Genomic DNA, 18,392 nt, shown 5'->3' with positions numbered 1-18,392 from the left:
CCAAGCAAGAAATTTCGTGAGAAGAAGGGAAGAATGATAATAGAAACACGCTCTATATTAGCATAAATAAAGTTTCTTTGTTAAAACCAGTTTTTGGAGTTAAATTTCATCATTACTAACATATAATATGTAATTAAGTTACAACGTATCAAAAATGGTAGGACTATTTAAATACGGATTTTTTATTTTACTAAGGACAGGAGAATAATAAGCAAGAAATAGTGTGAAACAAGAAACAGGAAATTACAATTAAAATTATTTAAATGTAGCGTGTCAATAATGAAAATATTACCGCTCAAAATTTACGAAATATGTCATTATGTGTCTTCTCCTTTTACAGTGCCTTTTTCTCGTTCAGACGCGATCGGCGTTTATAATGCGCGTCTTCCACTTTACTCGGTCTCAGACGTTATCTTCTGTCAATCTCCTTCATCACTTCTCTTTTATCAGACAATCTATCCACCGACTCTTTAGTTTTCCCCTCTTTCACTGTACCACCTCCAGTTCATTGATGAGCAACGCTGTATCGAAGTGTCTCTTGATAGGTAACATTCATAAAGTACTTTTACGAGTGAAAGTGATGGGTTTATCGATGCAGTTCACTGTCGAACAGATAGTAATTATGACAACTGCTCGTGAGAAGTGCAGTCAAATAAGAGGACAATGCCTACAAATGTAATTGTCTGCCTCCGCTGTTTATTCACTGTCAGCTCGAGGCAAACGGTGGGTGGAAACCTGAAGGCGTTTGAATTCAAACTGAGAGTTGTTCGATGTATCAACTGCGCCGCAAAAACGTAGCAAGCCAATATCTGTTTCTCAGTAGCAGCGCAGAAACTTTATTAGGATAGATCTATACCAATGATGGAATTCAAGAAAACTGAGTAAAGGTCTACAGATCTATAGCAAAAACACACTGCTTTCACGGCCCTCGCTACACACTCAATTGGAAATAATTCATATTTTATCTTTGGTGACAATTCTCTCAGCGAGAGAGTTGACTTTAAGGTTTGGATCATGCACCTATCATCTTGCATTCCGAGAATATTGGGTTCGAACCCCACTGTTGGTAGCCCTGAAGATCGTTTTCCGTAGTTGCTTATCTTCACGCTAGGCAAATACTAGGGCTGTAGCTTAATTAAGGACACGCCCACTTTCTACCTAATCCAATCCTTTTCCTACCCCGTAGTCGCAATAAAACCTGCCTATGTCGGTGAGACGTAGAGCAAAACGAATATTTTGTTGTAATAAACATTCTAGCATTTTGATAAAGCTATACTTGGATCCCTGGGGAAGTCGTTGGTATGATTTCCACGTAAGCAACTTGAGAATTTTATAAAGACTACTTGAGTTTCTAGAAGGGTGCATGAGTAAGTTAATTATAGTCCGGACCCCCCCCCCGGTGTAGGGGGCAACGCTTGCGCCTGTCACCCGGTGACTCTGGGTTCGATTCCCGGCTGGGTCAGGAGTTTTTAATTGTAAATGATTAATATCCCTGGCCTGGGGATGTTAAAAGTAGGGTAGATCATAATGTGAAAATAAAGTTGGAATTTAAGAGGACAAACTTGGGAAAATATTCCATTGTAAAAAGAGGAATTACGGACTGGAATACTCTGGTAAGGGAGATGTTGAAAAATTTCCAACTTCTTTGAAATGATTAGGTAAACAACTGATAGGGGATGTGTCACTTGTACGACAGTCCTAAATGAATGAATGAATGGATGAATGAATGAATAAATATTGATTAAAGGCTGTTATTTTCATTATGTCCCTTAAAACAATGAGCGTCGTTAATTCTGGTAAGTGCCTTAATTAGAATGTTCTTCATGAAACACGATCATTGCTTGCGATGAAATGAAATGTCGTATGGCTTTTAGTGCCGGGAAATCCCAGGACGGGTTCGGCTCGCCAGGTGCAGGTCTTTCTATTTGATTCCTGTAGGCGACCTGCGCGTCGTGATGAGGATGAAATGATGATGAAGACAACACATACACCCAGCCCCCGTGCCATTGGAATTAACCAATTAAGGTTAAAATCCTCGACCCGGCCGGGAATCGAACCCGGGACCATCTGAACCGAAGGCCAGTACGCGGACCGTTCAGCCAACGAGTCGGACATTGCTTGCGATTAAACTGATTAACAAAAATTACTTTTGGTGGATATCTTAGTATCCAATATGCTTTCTAAGACAATTGAAACATGTTGATTCGAAATATGCAAACCATTTTTTTCTATCACCCAGAGTTGTTGAGATATACGAAATTAATAATTTACATATGTTTAACATTGTATAAATGAAACGAGCTCACAGACAGAAGATTCACTAGAGCACTGATTTCTTCATCTAAGATCAGTGCAAATGCACCTCATAGCACATCTTAGATTTGTTTGTTTCATAAATGTAGCAGAACAAATCCGATGAATTTATACAACTTCTGTACCACAAAATGTCCACTGTCACTGAAAATAAAGAAGAAGCAAATTAGAATATTCGTATTTGCATAAAAATAACGAAAAACTATGAAGACAATTCTTGATGAACGCTGTTCCATGAAAACCAAAACTTTGTCAGCATCTTCAAATTTGACGTGATAGAGCAAAACGGCTTTCAGATTTGAAATCAGCATATAAACTGAACTAGAAAGAGTAAACAACATGTCAGGTATCTACCCCTTGTAAATCAGTTTTATTACTGAATTGAAGGCAAGGTTCTATTTTTTTCCTACTTTGTTTAACATCGCACTAGCTCACTGAAGGTTTTCGGCGACGCAATGACGGGGAAGGAAGTGGTCGTAGCCTTAATTCTAGTACAACACTAGCACTTGCCTGGTAATAATAATAATAACAATAATAATAATTAATAATAAAGACATTGAGAAACAACAAAGGAAAATTTAACGAAACATTTTTGGCCCAGTTTGTATAGATGGAATATGGAGAAAAACTCATCCCAGGAGATATATTGTCATTCTGAAAAAAATTCTCTCACTTTTCGGAAAAGACGATTGAAACTTTATGGACACAATATCAGAATGAACACTAACAGGCTACCTAAGAGAATTCTCAACCTGGCCCTTTCATTAAAAACCAAGAACAGCTGGCTTCGTGAAATTGAAACAGATCTCCAGGAAATCAACATCTCAGAAGACATTGTACAGGGCAGATGTAAATTCAGAACCAAAATCGACAATCACCACTTTGAAGACAAACCCAACACCAGAGCTACTATAACTTGGAGAGAAGAACGAAGGAAGAAGCTCAGCGAGAGGATGAAGAGATTTTGGGAGGAAAAGAAGGCTAACAAATCACCTAAGCAAGTTCAACCGTGCTCCTGAGTAGGGCATAACGATGTAAAAAAATAATAACCACCAGTTCTCTAAATCTGTAGGTACCTCTGAAAGCTAACTCCAGGGGAAGGTTTCTAATTTTCTTTTTGTTTTTGCTAGTTGCTTTACGTCGCATCGACACAGTTAGGGACAGGAAAGGGCTAGAAGTGGGGAGGAAGCGGCCGTGGCCTTAATTAAGGTACAGCCCCAGCATTTGCCTGGTGTGAAAATTGGAAACCACGGAAAACCATCTTCAAGGCTGCCGACAGTGGGGCTCGAACCCACTATCTCCCGAATACTGGATACTGGCCGCACTTAAGCGACTGCAGCTATTGTGCTCGGTGGTTTCTAAGTTTAGTAATGTAACTGTAAAATTCCAAAAATGTAAATTTGTCTTTCTTCTCATATTAGTATTAATAATAATAATAATAATAATAATAATAATAATAATAATAATAATAATAATAATAATAATATGGCCTCAGCTACCGTGTGCAAGCATTTTAATTTGTCGCCATCTGACTGCTTGTTCGTCAATTTCGACGTTCCGTTTAACTGTATGCCTCCGAGAGGGCAGAGTAAACGGAATCTAATTTGGGTGTCTACGGGTGAGTATTTTAATGTATTTTATCGGGTGAATACCACATGTGTCATCAGGGATCTTTTACATATCGATATCGCACGACATTGACTTTCTTCCGCCCTTCAAAAATCCGACTACCTCGGCTGCGTTTGAAGCCGCTGTCTTGGAATCTCTCAAATGTCAGTTCTAAAGGCCTGACCAGCAGTGACCAGGAGTGACCAGCAGTGTCACAGATCCAGTCCAATTTTTGATCTTCCTGCCGTTACCCCTGATGTCCTGCGTGCTGCGTAGGATATCAGCAGGCGCATGCATATTTTCCTCCTATACAACCTGTGATAATGATGTTCGGTGAATGAAGTCTAAACGGTCGATCCGGCAACACTGGCGACGCACAACGCTGCACCTGCGTAGCAGCAGGTTTCGCCCACCTGCTCCCAACGTTGTTCAGTTAAGCATCTTGTGTTGTGCCGTGTAAGATCTGCTTGGCAGAGTACGTGTTTAGTGCGTTGGTTCTGAACTGCGAACAGAAACATCAACGACCAAGAGATGAATGTACCGAAAGAAACGCATGCGATATTGGTACGTGTTTATGAAGATCAAGCACTGTCCTTGAAGGGTGTCTACAAGTGGTTTGCTCGTTTTCGAGGAGGCCGGGAGAGTGTTTCTGACAACACCCGTAGCGGAAGACCGGCGACCGCCCTCAGTGACGAAAACATTGAGAAGGTGAGCACATTAATCACGAACGATCGGCGATTAACTGTGCGAATGATAATGGATGAACTGTAGATTAACCTTGAATCCGTGCGACAAATTGTCACCCAGAAGTTAGGAAGAGAAAAACGTGTTTTCGTCTTGTGCCACATCACTTGACTGGCGGTCAGAAGCAGGCACATTTAGAGGCTTCACAGGATTTTGTCGAAACATCGGATGCGACACCAAATTTCTTGAACTGTATTGTCACTGAGAATGAAACCTGGTGGCTCAGGTACGACCCTGAAACAAAACGGCAAAGCATGGAATGGCGTTTTCCGGGATCCCCTCGTCGGAAAAAGGTCAGAACCGAAAAGTCACGCATCAAATTCGCTTTGAAAGGAAAGAGGCTTGACGATGTTCCTGAGATCCAACGAAAGGTGACGAGGTTATTGAACACCATCTCAAAGGAATCCTTCTTACAAAGTTTCCAGGTCATGTATCGCTGATCTCAGCAGTGCATAGTTATGGGAGGGGACTATTTCGAAGGACAGTAAGGTCACTGTCGTGCATTGTTCATCTATGTTGTCAGTACAGGACTATTCAGTGAACTTTATTGTCACAGGTTGTAAAACCGAGTGATACAGGGATGAATTTCATGTTCTGTCTTTCAAAATAGGTTATGTATAATTTATACGACATGAGTACTTAAATACACTGTCCTATTTTATTTTACTTCATACCTGACCTTACAGATTTGTCAATTATGCAGTCTGCGTGACTCAGTTGTTGTGCGTGCTGCCTACAGCACACGGCGTTCCACAGGGACTGGAGATTTTATCTTTCTCATTCGGATAGTGCCGTACTCTAATTCGAAACATGACTACCTTGGTGAGAAGTCATCGACTATGCCACACAGCTATCATGTCCTCATGTAAAATAAACAGCCATGAAACTAAATCAAAGGTGTTATTAAACAACACAATGATCTTTGACTACATCGGCTTTTTCATTCCTTTTCTCTATCCTAGTTAGGTCTTTGATGCGATCGACGTCGTATATGTGGACTTGGCACAGTTTTACGGTTAAGTATACTTCATGACGCATGATCTATGTGGAGGCATATACAGAGAGAGAGGGAATGTTGTACCACGATCACATGGCATAACTCAGAATGATGTTGGCAATGCATATGCGCAAACCATTTTAATGTTTTAAAACTCAATACTTTTCCACCAGGTAATACAATAAGTAAGAACACGCGCCGCAGTACTAAGGCTTGCTTCTGTATGAAAATTAACAGTCTGTTTTCAGTCATTCCACCGGGTTAGGAATGGAACGAATGAAGGTCCTATCTAGCGGTAAAGACAGAAATTGTGTCGGCTGCAGAAGTCTGTCGCACTCCTCTGGGAAAATAATTAATGACTGACAGATGAAATGAAGTGAGATTGGAGAGAGCTGCAAGAATGAAGGATGGCAGGAAAAACCGGAGTACCCGGAGAAAACCTGCCCCAACCCCACTTTTTCCTTCACAAATCTCACATAGGGTGAGCGGAATTTGAACCACGGAACCCAGCGGTGGGAGGCCGGCGCGCTGCTGCCTGAGCCACTGAGGCTCATTGCTTCTGTATGCTGTAAGCCAATCTAGTGTCAAGGGCAAGCGACGTGTTGTGACAAACACAACACTCCTGGACGAAGGTCAGAGTAGTACAATGAACCAAAACAAGCCCACGAATTGTTTATGTAACAACCATTCGTGTGCGTCATAGATACAGGCACCAGAGTCATGATGGTTTCTCTGTCGATCACCTGTGTGCAGTGCGTAGGCCCATGTATGTGTTTACAAACATTCATCACGCGTGGAATATTGAATGTTGTCCTTCTGGACAATTATAGGACATTGATATCGATACCATATTACATACACTTCGTATACACCCCTCGAGCTTTCGGAACTACTTTCCCATACATCTTGTATTTAACTATTGCCTGTTTCTATGTCCGGCCCCATGAAAAAATAGTTACTGTTCTTGCCTTTGGTGACTGGGGTCCCGTGTCCAATTCCCGGCAGGAACGGACATTTTAACTATAATTAGTTAATTTCGCTGGCACGGGGATAGGTGTTTATGTCATCTTCATCTTCATTTAGTCGTCATTACGACGCGCAGGTCAACTCCGGGGTCATATAAAAAGACGTGCATATGGTGAGGCGAACTTGTCCTCAGGCACTCTCAGCACTAAATTCCATACGCCATTTCATTTCACTTGTTTCTGTAGTAGCTGAAGGTGTGACGTGTGTGTAAAACGAGATAACTAAAACCAAACCCCATGACGCAACAACCCCGAAGAGCCATGGCCCACCAAGCGATCACTGCTCATCCTGAAGTCCTGCAGATTGCGAGGTGTCGTGTTGTCAGCACGACGAATTCTCTCGGCCATTATTCTTCACTTGCTAGACCAGGGCCGCCATCTCAGCGTCAGATAGATCCTCAAATTTAATCACGTAGGCTGAGTGGACCTCGAACCAGTCCTCAGGTACAGGTAGAAATCCCTGACCTGGCCGGTATTCGAACACGGGGCCTTTGGGTAAGAGGCAGGCGCGCTACTTCTACACCGTAGGGCCAGCTATAAAAAGGAGATAAGGTCTTTATGTCGCACCGACACATACAGGTCTCATAGCGACGAAGGGATAGAGAAGGGCTAGGAGTGGGAAGGAAGCGACCGTGGCCTTAATTGAAGTAAAGCCTTGTGTTTGCCTGGTGTAAAAATGGGAAAGTACAGAATTCCGATTTCAGTGCTCCCGATAGTGGTGATCAAACCCATTATCTCCCACTATAAGCTGATAGCTTATAGGAGAGAAGTGCATTGGAAGAAAAAGCAAACATCCTTTCCTTCAGATAGAGAAATTAACTAGATGCACTTAAAAGCCAATATCTGTCCGAATAGAACTCGGGACTCTCTGAGTCACAGGCTACTACATTGACCATTTAGCCCAGGTGACAGATCCTATATCGCTATACTGACCACAGAAATCCACGAACAATTCCAAAAAACCAATATATTACAGAAACAAAAACAGCATTGCGATAGCAATTTATTAAATCCCGTGATCAAGCCGGGTCGATACCGTGGAACTATTCAGTAAATCTGAGCGCAGCACAATCTGGCGTGTTTTGAACCGTGATATGAGGAACACTAATGTCAAGTGATTCAACATGTGGACAAAATTAGCTTTACGAGTTACCCGCTAGATGACACAGCATATCAATAATACATCACTGTCGTTGGTGAGCTGTGGTGTAGTTAGTATACCCATGCCACGCTGCTACACAGCTCACAAGTGATTTTATCTTAACAAGGATATTATGTTCGCACTACGATAGGCACCTTGAGTTCAGTAAAAGCACTATTTCTACAGGTATAGAGTATATATTGATATACTATTTTTCTACTTATATCATGGTTTACCGAGAAAGTGGCCGTGCGGTTAGGGGCACGCATCTGCGAGCTTGCATTCGGGAAATAGTGGGATCGAAATCCACTGTCGGTAGCCCTAAATATGGTTTTCCGTGCTTTCCCATTTTCACACCAGGCACGTGCTCGGGCCTAGTGGTGGTGATAAGGACCCCGCAGACCCCGCGGGGCGGGGGACCCATGGCTGTTTCTTACTTCAGTAGCTGAAGAGTGATTTTACACATTGATAAAGCTACAGCACATAACATAGTATTATTTGTATTACAGGCGGTTATTCCAAACTTAGGCCGTCTTAATGCAGAGCTTCTTTTGTCAATATGAGTATGGTAGTCATTTCTGAAAGAATGTGGGTTTCCCAACCTGTTCCAATAATAACCATCCCTTGCTGCCACTCACAACAATCAACAAGGCTTTTGAAGTAATTAGCCAGTTCTGAGAACCCAGTAGTCAGCGAAAATGCAATCCCCCTTGTCTAAACTCTAAATAGTGAAGTTTCGATCCGGTTTATAACTCTTGGTAGTCACTGTAGCTAAGTCCTACGATGGGCGGTTGAGTTGTAAATTATATGGCCCTATAATCGAGATTATTTCTTAATATTGCGCCAGTCACCGTGTTTTGGTTTATTATTATTATTATTATTATTATTATTATTATTATTATTATTATTATTATTATTATTATAGTCGTCGTTGCTGTTCATTGTAATAATATACAACCTTGTATTACGAAATAAACTTGTAACTTTCTTTACCAGGCAGCGAGGGGCCATTTTCAATTATTGCGGGGGTGGGGAGGGGTGGAGGACGAGCTTCTTAGCGCCGTACTGCTCGGGTTCTACCTTAATTAAGACCACGGCCACTTCCTTCCAATTCCTTGCCCTTTCCTATTCAATCGTCACCATAAGACCTATCTGTGTCTGTGCGGAGTACAGCATATTGTACAAAATTGGCTAGTTTTCCTTTTCTGTTTATATTTGCCTGTAACTTTGCAGGTATATAAAAATACATGGGAGTTTCTTTGAAGTCAAGAATCGTTTCAGTTCTTAATATTATTATATCCTAAGATTATTACAACACTCATTGCTCTTGTAATGCTGTTTGTCTGTACTCAATAATTGTTATAAATAGTCTCCTAGTGTGAATGTCTGTAATTGGAGTGTGATCTCTGCTGGTGGTAGAGAATAAATAAATAAATAAATAAATAAATAAATAAATAAATAAATAAATAAATAAATAAATAAATAAATAAATAAATATATATATAAAATAGCTTGTCCTGACTGACTGACTGATTCATCATCGCCGAGCCAAAACTACTGGACATAATGAAATGAAATTTTGGGGATACATTCATATGAAGATGTAGGTGCTCGCTAAGAGAGGATTTTTGGATATTCCGTTGCTAAGGGGGTGAAAAGGGTGGGGTGAAGTTTTAAAATGAGTGCACCTATATCTCAAAACTTTAAAAGTTTACAAATGTAAAAATTGGTATTTAGAATCTTCTTTGAAAATAAGGAAACACGTATTTTTTTGTTTTCAGAAAATCCCAATAGGAGGGGTGAAAAAGGGTGAAAATGGGGGAAAACGTGTTGAATGCCTTTAATCAGGATACCGGTACTTATATCTCAGAAACTGAAGATATTACAGACCTGAAAATTGGTACTTTTGATCTCTTTTAAAAATAAAGAAACACGTATGTTTTTGTTTTTGGAAAATCTAATTAATGGGAGGGTGAAAAGGGGGTGAATTTTTAAAATTAGTGAATCTATATCTCCAAACTTTTAAAGTTTGCAGATGTAAAAATTGGTATTTAGAATCTTCATTAAAAATAAAGAAACACGTATTTTTTTGTTTTCGGAAAATCGCAATAGGAGGTGTGAAAAGGGGTAAAAAAGGGGTTGAATGCCTTTAATGAGGCTACTTATATCTCAGAAACTGAAGATATTATAGACCTGAAAATTGGTGTTTGGGATCTCCTTTAAAAATAAAGAAACACGTATTTTTTTGTTTCTGGAAAACCCAATTAAGGGGGGTAAAAAGGGGTACTATTTTAAAATGAGTGTATCTATATCTCAAAACTTTTAAAGGTTATAGGTGTAAAAATAGGTATTTAGAATCTCCATTAAAGATAAAGGAACACGTATATTTTGTTTTCGGAAAATCCTAATAGGAAGGGTGGAAAAGGTTGAAAAAGGGGTCGAATGCATTTCATGAGTCTACTTATATTTCAGAACCTGAAGATATTACAGACCTGAAAATTGGTGTTTGGGATCTCCTTTAAAAATAAATACACATATTTTTTGTTTGTGGAAAATACAATTAATGGGGGGTGAAAAGGGGGTGATTTTTTAAAATGAGTGTATCTATATCTCAAAACTTTTAAAGTTTATAGATGTAAAAATTGGTATTTAGAATCTCCTTTAAAAATAAAGAAACATGTATTCTTTTGTTTTAGGAAAATCCCAATAGGAAGGGTGTAAAAGGGTGAATAATGGGTTGAATGCCTTTCATGAGGATACTTATATTTCAGAACCTGAAGATATTACAGACCTGAAAATTGGTATTTTGGATCTACTTTAAAAGTAAAGAAACAGGTATTTTTTCGTTTTTGGAAAATCCAAATATTGGGGGGTGAAAACGGGGGTGAATTTTTTAAAATGAGTGTGTCTACATCTTAAAACTTTAAAATTTACAGATGTAAAAATTGGTGGTTAGAATCTCCTCTAAAAATAAAGGAACACGTATTTTTTTTGTTTCCAGTAAGTCCTAATAGGAGGGGTGTAAAAGGGTGAAAAATGGGTTGAATGCCTTTAATGAGGATACACATATCTCAGAAACGAAAGATATTACAGAACTGATAATTCGCATATGTGATCTCCTTTAAAAATAAAGAAACACGTATTTTTTAGTTTTTGGAAAAGCCAATTAATGGCGGTTAAACAGGAGTGACAAATTGGGGTGAATTTTTTGAAAGACTATATCTACAGAATATCTTGGAATCGTAAAATGTTACAGACGTAAAAAGTGGGTGTAAATCTCCCGTAAATGTAAAGAAATATAGGTTATTTGTTTTTGGAAACTCTACTTAAGGGGAACCCAAAAGGGGTGAAATTTTAAAATGAGAATTTTTACGGATATCTAAAAAACTTAACATGTTACAGAAGTGAAAAATGGTATTTTTATCTCTATTAAACATAAAGAAAAGTGTATTTTTAGTTTTCGGAAATACCACTTGGGTGGAGGGCGGGGGGGGGGGGGGTAAAAGTGACTGAAAATGGTGATGAATTCTTTTAATTAGGCTACTGATATCTCAAAAATGAAGATGTTACAGATGTGAAATTTGATATTTGCAATCTGCTTTAAAAGTAAAGAAACACGTATTCTCGGAAAATCCAATGAAGGGGGCGGGGGGGGGGGGTGAATGAATTGAAACATTAGTTGACTTAATTGTATGAGAATACATACATCTAATACTAAAGTTGTTACAGATGTGAAAATTCGTATTTGGATCTCCTTTAAAAACAAAGAAAAAGGCGTTTTGGTGGGGAAACTATCTTGGAGGGCGGGAGTGTAAAGGAGTTGAATTCCTTTCATGAGGACACATAAATCAAAAACTGAAGAAGTTAGAGTCGTGATAATTGGTATTTAGAAAATCCTTTACTATTAAAGAAAGAAGTTTTTTTTGCGGGAAAATTCATTTAGGGGGAGGAGAGATTATTGTGAAATGAAGTGAAAAAAGTAAATTATTTTTATGTGGATACTTATATCTCAAAACTGAAGTTAATAGACGTGAACATTGGTGTTTGGAATCTCCCTTAAACATAAAGAAACAAGCATCCTTTTAATTCTTCTTCGGGGGGGGGGGGGGCTGTAAATAAACTTAACGGCGGTGGGGTGTAGAAGGAGGTGAGACCAATTGATTTTACTGTTATTAATGTACTTATAAGGATCCTCCGTTGCTCAGGCGGCAGCGCGCCGGCCTCTCACAGCTGGGTTCCGTGGTTCAAATCCCGGTCACTCCATGTGGCATTCGTGCTGGGCAAAACGGAGGCGGGACAGGTTTTTCTCCGGATACTCCGGTTTTCCCTGTCATCAGCCATTCCAGCAACACATAATAGTAATAATAATAATAATAATCCGGACCGTCGTCAAATTGCGGACCGCGATGGAAACGGCTCCTGGACGGGTAATGACTAAGAATGCAGTCCGGTCGCGGGTTCAGTGCCGCCAAGGCACCCAGTATGACAGCACGCCGGATCTCCTGAAGGATTATGTCCGTATTAAAAATATCATAGGAAAAGATGGCAAAGATTTACGGACCCAACTGACCTGGAGGAATACCTGAGCCTAACTCGGGAAGTACGAAATCGATTGCTGGAAAGGAAGATTTAAAAATGGGAGGAAACGTGCCGTAAAATAATAGATCGGGAATTTTGGTGGATTCTCGCAGAGAACGAGTCAGATCGCGAATTTCGGCGGATTATATATCTAAAACAATAAGCATTCAATTATAAATTTCAGTATAATACCGTAGCGAAGCACGGGTATCTTGCTAGTAAATAATAAAATAATAAATTAAACAAACAAACAAACAAACAAATAAATAAATAAATAAGTAAGTAAATAAATAAATAAATAAATAAATAAATAAATAAATAAATAAATAAATAAATAAATAAATAAAGACACCGATTGTTTTTACTGACAATGTTTAACCAATGGCTTGTTACCAATCCGGTATGAGAATATCAGGGACATTATCTAATCAACAGCTATCTCCACTGTATTGTCATTTTCTTATTCTTACTTCTTTATCTCAGCCTTTTCCAACGTCGCGTAGGGCCAGCGTGCTTCTGTTAAATAAATGTCTATCAATTGTTTCTTCTCTCTTCTAGCCTTTGTTCTCTTAAATTCTCCTCTACCTTGTCTTTCCATATCATTTTTAATCTTCTTCTCCTCCTTGACGTTTCAACGTTCAGATTTCCAACTCTACTCCCCACGTAGTTCTCCCTTCTTCTCTGCACAAGCTCATACCATCTTAGCCTCCTTTCTTGAACCTTCTTTCCTATGAATCTCATTTTCACTGACCCTCTGATGTAATAATTCCTTTTTCTATCCTTTCTTTTAATTCCAACTCATTCGCCTTAAAATTCAAATTTCTGCCACTTCCCTCTTTCTCTCTTGGGTTTTAGTGATCGGCCAAGTGTCTGCACTATAGAGCATTGCTGGCCTCACCACAGATTTACAGAGCGTTCCTTTCACCCTACAACTGACCTTCTTATCATACAGTACTGCACTCAATTTTTTCCAGCGCATCGATCCCTTATTTACCCGATGCTGTATTTCAGTTTCCGGTCCTCCATCACTTTATAGCCTATATATGAACAAAAAGAAATTAAAAATCCTGGCCAGGGGTAGTTCTTCTTCCTGCAGGTTAATATACAGCGTCCCTCATATAAACTAAGACCGAGCGCACGGTTTTTGTATTCTGCGCTACGGCAGCTGCCGTAGCCGAACTTATGTTGCGCACGGCCGCCCTGCTTTACTGTAAGCGTTTATACAATCTAATATGAAATCTTACCTTATAAAAGGTGGTGAAATTGTCGTCCTTTCTGGGTTTACAGGTGCTGCAACTGGTAACCACATTCTGGCTGACGCGAGTGAGCTCTGCCGCTGTAATGGTTCTGATTTCAACCGTAAAATTTTCTTCTGTTCCTCCAATGTGTGAGGACTTTCTTGATAAACTTTTTTCTTTCAGTTTACCACAGAAGTAAATTTCATACTCTACTAGATGTGGAGAACGAGGGGGAAATATACCAGCACTGATCACTCTGTCTGCAAACACTTCCGAGATTATAAGAAGGAAATTTTCTGCTATATGCGCAGAGGCTGAATCTTGTTGAAATCACTCACGCGATTTTTCTTGTTCCCGTTAACTGATGGAAGAAAGGCGTCAAAATGTCATCTTGGTACCTCTCTGCATTTACTGTCGTCTCGAAAAACATAGGCCCAATTATTGGTCTTGCGCTAACAGCACACCAAACACCAGTCTACCTGTCATTATGAGGGACTTCATAAACGCCATTGGGGGTTTCTGCACACCAGTAGCGATGCTTATGACTGTCAAAACGACCATTAAGATGAAATAATAACTTTTACATACTAAAATACGGTGTTGCAATGATAACTGTCTCACCATGTTTACAGCTGGGGTTCAGACTGGCGACTGATGCTTGCCAGGTCGAACACGTGCAGGCTGCTTGCAAAGTCAAGAACTAAGCCGCGCGCCTCCAATACTGCAGCTTACGTATCCGAGCGCAAAAACACAGCTTGGACGGTCTTAGGTTATACGAAAGGCCCTGTATATATCTTGTGCTTCCTTCGTACACATATATTTTTGTTTTCTCCCTGCTGATTTTAATTACTCTTTCTTCCAGAGCTTTCCTCCACTCTTGGAGATTCTCTTGAAGTTTCTCTCGGGTCATTCCACAGAGAACAACGTCGTCGGGAAAGATCATGCTCCATGGCGCCACCTTCTTCACATCTTTAACTAGCACATCCACTACCAATATTCTTACACTTACGACGAGCAGTAGTTCAAGATACATTCATCAGAATAGATCACTATGACATCTATAATTAATACACTTGACTACAGAAGGCACAATCAATAGGACCTAACTATGTGATTGCGATGAAGCCGCCATATTGAGAGACTGCGGCCCAAGGAATTTGTGTATTTGAGCTGTTTTATATTTATGCAATTTTGCATTTGGCTCATTTAATTTTGTATTTACTTATTAAATAATTAAAATAAATACAAATGGATTTCAGTTCTATAAAGTCTGGTTGACACAATGTGAGGTGTAACTGTGGAACCCACAGTAATATTTGAGCTGCGAAATGATCAGGATGGAGAGGTACATCAAGGAAAGATGATTATACAGTGAGTTTCTCTCATTGGTTGGCCGGCAGGTGCTCCAAGCTTATCTGCCTCCCGTTGACTCATCACTGCCCGCTCCGTGGCAAAGCAACAAGGGCGGCACTTCACACCCTTTATCCGTGCATAATTTGCGATATCAAATAAAATTGAGAAAATAAGTATGAAGGAAATGAGTAATTAAGAATTAAGAAAATAATCTCACACCTTACGACAGATGTTGGAAATGTTCTCCTCCTGCATCCACACATTTCTGTAATCGCCTTAGGAAACTCCGATTCACACGCATAAGTTCGTCTTCTGTAACTGGTTTCAATTTTTATATTTTCGTAGCCTCTCTTCGAAACCCGGACTTCTTGTCGTAGTCGTCTTAGGGGAGGTTTTGTAGGCGTATGATTTAATATTTCTTCTATTTCATTTACATCTCCTCGTTAAATATGCTTTTTTTAACACTTCACTTCTTATCGAGTAAAAAGAACCAGTTTCTCTGAATTTGTTTACGAGTTTCGGCACGGTCTCTCTATGTGGAGTGGTATATCTGAAAATTATGTTACAAATCGCCTAACGGCTTCCCTGCAAGACTCTATTTTCACATAATTATCGTACGTAAATGCCCTTTCCTCTACTGTGTACATAAATGGAGGTATTGTGAGAATTATATCCCAATGTAAGACATCACAACTCGAGAACAGTTTTTAAGCACGGACCTGAACTGCGAAGTACGGATATTCCCGTGTTATCACTGCGCTGTGTAACGGGAAGTGATGAGTCAACGGGAGGCAGATAAGCTGGGTGCGCCTGCCGGCCAACCAATGAGAGACATTCCCTGTATTATGAACCCACAATGAATTTCTTCAAATATAAATATTACTTAGAATCCATAGAAGTGTATGGGAGCTCAAGGTGTCTGAAGATTTTAGGAAGAGATTCGGCTTGCCAACCTGTCTTAGAGATGGGATTGTAGTGGTGGTGCTGAAGAAAACATACAAATCTCATTACAAATTATTGAGTACGATGTGCTATATCTGTTATATACAATTTCTAGTGAGTATACTGAGTCCTGTGAGGCCACCTTCGTTGGAAGGCTGTATTGAGAAAAAAAAAAGATAATACTAGACTGTCACAAAAATGTCGGAAGTATTCACGAAATATTATTTCTGTATGTCGATTATCTGTATTTAACTAATTACACTGAAATTAACTCTACTGTCACCACCACCACCACCTATAGTATCGGTTTTGATACTGCAGAGCTGCCAGTTCTCTTCTAAACCATTTATTTATTAATTTGTTTATTAACGTACACGGAAAGAAAAAATTAAGACGCTTTTATTGTTTGGGTAGAATGCGTATATCACTCAGGGTATTTAACTGATGATTTTTTAAATGTGTCCATTGACAGATAAAAAGAAGGCGACTACCTGTTGCAGAGAAAATGAAAATCTTAAACGCAGTTATAATGAAATAGCGCTTCAAAATAAAGCAAAATTTGTGCTAAGTATGTGACGACACACGTATACTCTGTTACATTACTCTTGTGTCTCTTATTTCTCATAACACAGACCCATACTACACCGAGCTATTACTCACATTCCAAATGTACCACAATCTATTGAGTAACATTTATTATCACATAATATTTGTTTTTTTCTAATAATTAATTCTAGGAAACTTTAGAAACACTCCGACCATTAAAATAGTGAGAGTCTACCGCCATTTTTTTTCATGATATGGGTATCAAGGGCTATCTGGCTGTTGAGGTAAAAGCGTGCTCTGTTCACCCAGCAGGACGTGGGTTCAATTCCCCATCTCCTTCCCTGTAAAAGCACAATCGCCAGCACAAATGTGAACTAAAAATTGTCCGCACTCATGCATTAATTTAATAATTTACAATTCAAATAAAAGTGCAAGCAGAAGCAACAAAATTTAAAGAATAACATTCCTGGATCATCTTAGGAGAAACAATATCACCCTGTGAATTCACATAAGCATCACGTCACTACGAATTTAAAATCTAAATTATTGTAAGTCAGTTCTAAACATTGTTGGTTTATTAATTATAGGGACCGTTAATCCAGCTCACAAACCGGCACATAACACCGTTTGCTATTGAAAGTTTTTAGTTGAATACAAATTAGAATTAGTGCGATGAATTCAACGCATATTAAGTGGGGGGCCTTCTAGTAACGAATGTAATGCGTAATTTTGTTGGAACGGTAGTCGCTCTGATCACAGTCATAATTAGTGGACACAATAACGATACTGAAGTTTATGGCGTAATCACGGATGGAATTACAACAGTTTGAAAAGAAACGAACGACACACAGGGGAAATGTTATTGAGACAGTGTCTATAATACGTAACCCAGAAATTGTGAGAGGAGGAAAAAATACAAAAATAAAATATTAATAATACCTAAATCCCTGATTTTCATGATGTAATAGGTTAGATTGCAAACTAATTTGGTTATTAGTAAATGTCGGCCACCAGCTCTTCCACAATGTAGAAAGAGTAACATGAATTACAGTGGTTCTGATGGTCCGTACCCCTAATGTTTATGCAAACCCCATAGCTTAGTCGTTGTGAAGGTGGACTATACTTGTTTCTCGCTTCAGTAACTTTGCATTGTAATCTATTAATGCATACAATTCCGGGCTCTAATAATAACTTACCGAGAGGATAAAGAGATTTATGGAGAGGAAGAGAGCAAAAACATCAGCTAAATGAGTTCAAGCACGCTCCTTAGTCGGGAATAACGAAGTAAAAAGTAAACAATAATAATAATAATAATAATAATAATAATAATAATAATAATAATAATAATAATAATAATAATAATAATAATAATCTTGGAACAGATACAATACAATAAAACTATCAGCCTATAAAAAGGCAAACTTTCGACATTATAAAACAGTAGATCAAATAGAAGCACTTTATGCATCTGAAACTATTATAACTGGTGGCAAATCTCGAATGAAGGTAATCGAAAAGCAAGAAAAACCAATCCTCAGAAAAATATTGGGAAAAAATGCGAAAATGGAATTTTTATGAAAAATAAATCATATGAAATGCAGCAAGTTACGGAAAAAAATCGTTGATTGAGAGGAATAATAACAACTTGTACGTAAGCCTGTTACCTGCGTAACAATTTTTTCCCCCTTGGGAAATATTTTGAACTAGCCTAAAGGCTGTGGAAAAACTGTGTCTTTAGAAGTGGTTCGCCGCTTCTTTATTTCTTCTTTTCAAACCTTATAACTGACTGTATGCACGTCCTATCGGTGCCTGACCGTATTCTCCTGCACTCTAGTGGCGTAGGTATGTACTACCTCGCGAGCTACGTTACCACTCAGGCGCTTTGCCTCTGCGCACATGTGATCGTT

The sequence above is a fragment of the Anabrus simplex genome, chromosome 9, assembly GCF_040414725.1.
Source record: "Anabrus simplex isolate iqAnaSimp1 chromosome 9, ASM4041472v1, whole genome shotgun sequence".
NCBI classification, from domain to species: domain Eukaryota; kingdom Metazoa; phylum Arthropoda; class Insecta; order Orthoptera; family Tettigoniidae; genus Anabrus; species Anabrus simplex.
This window is presented reverse-complemented; position numbering follows the sequence as displayed.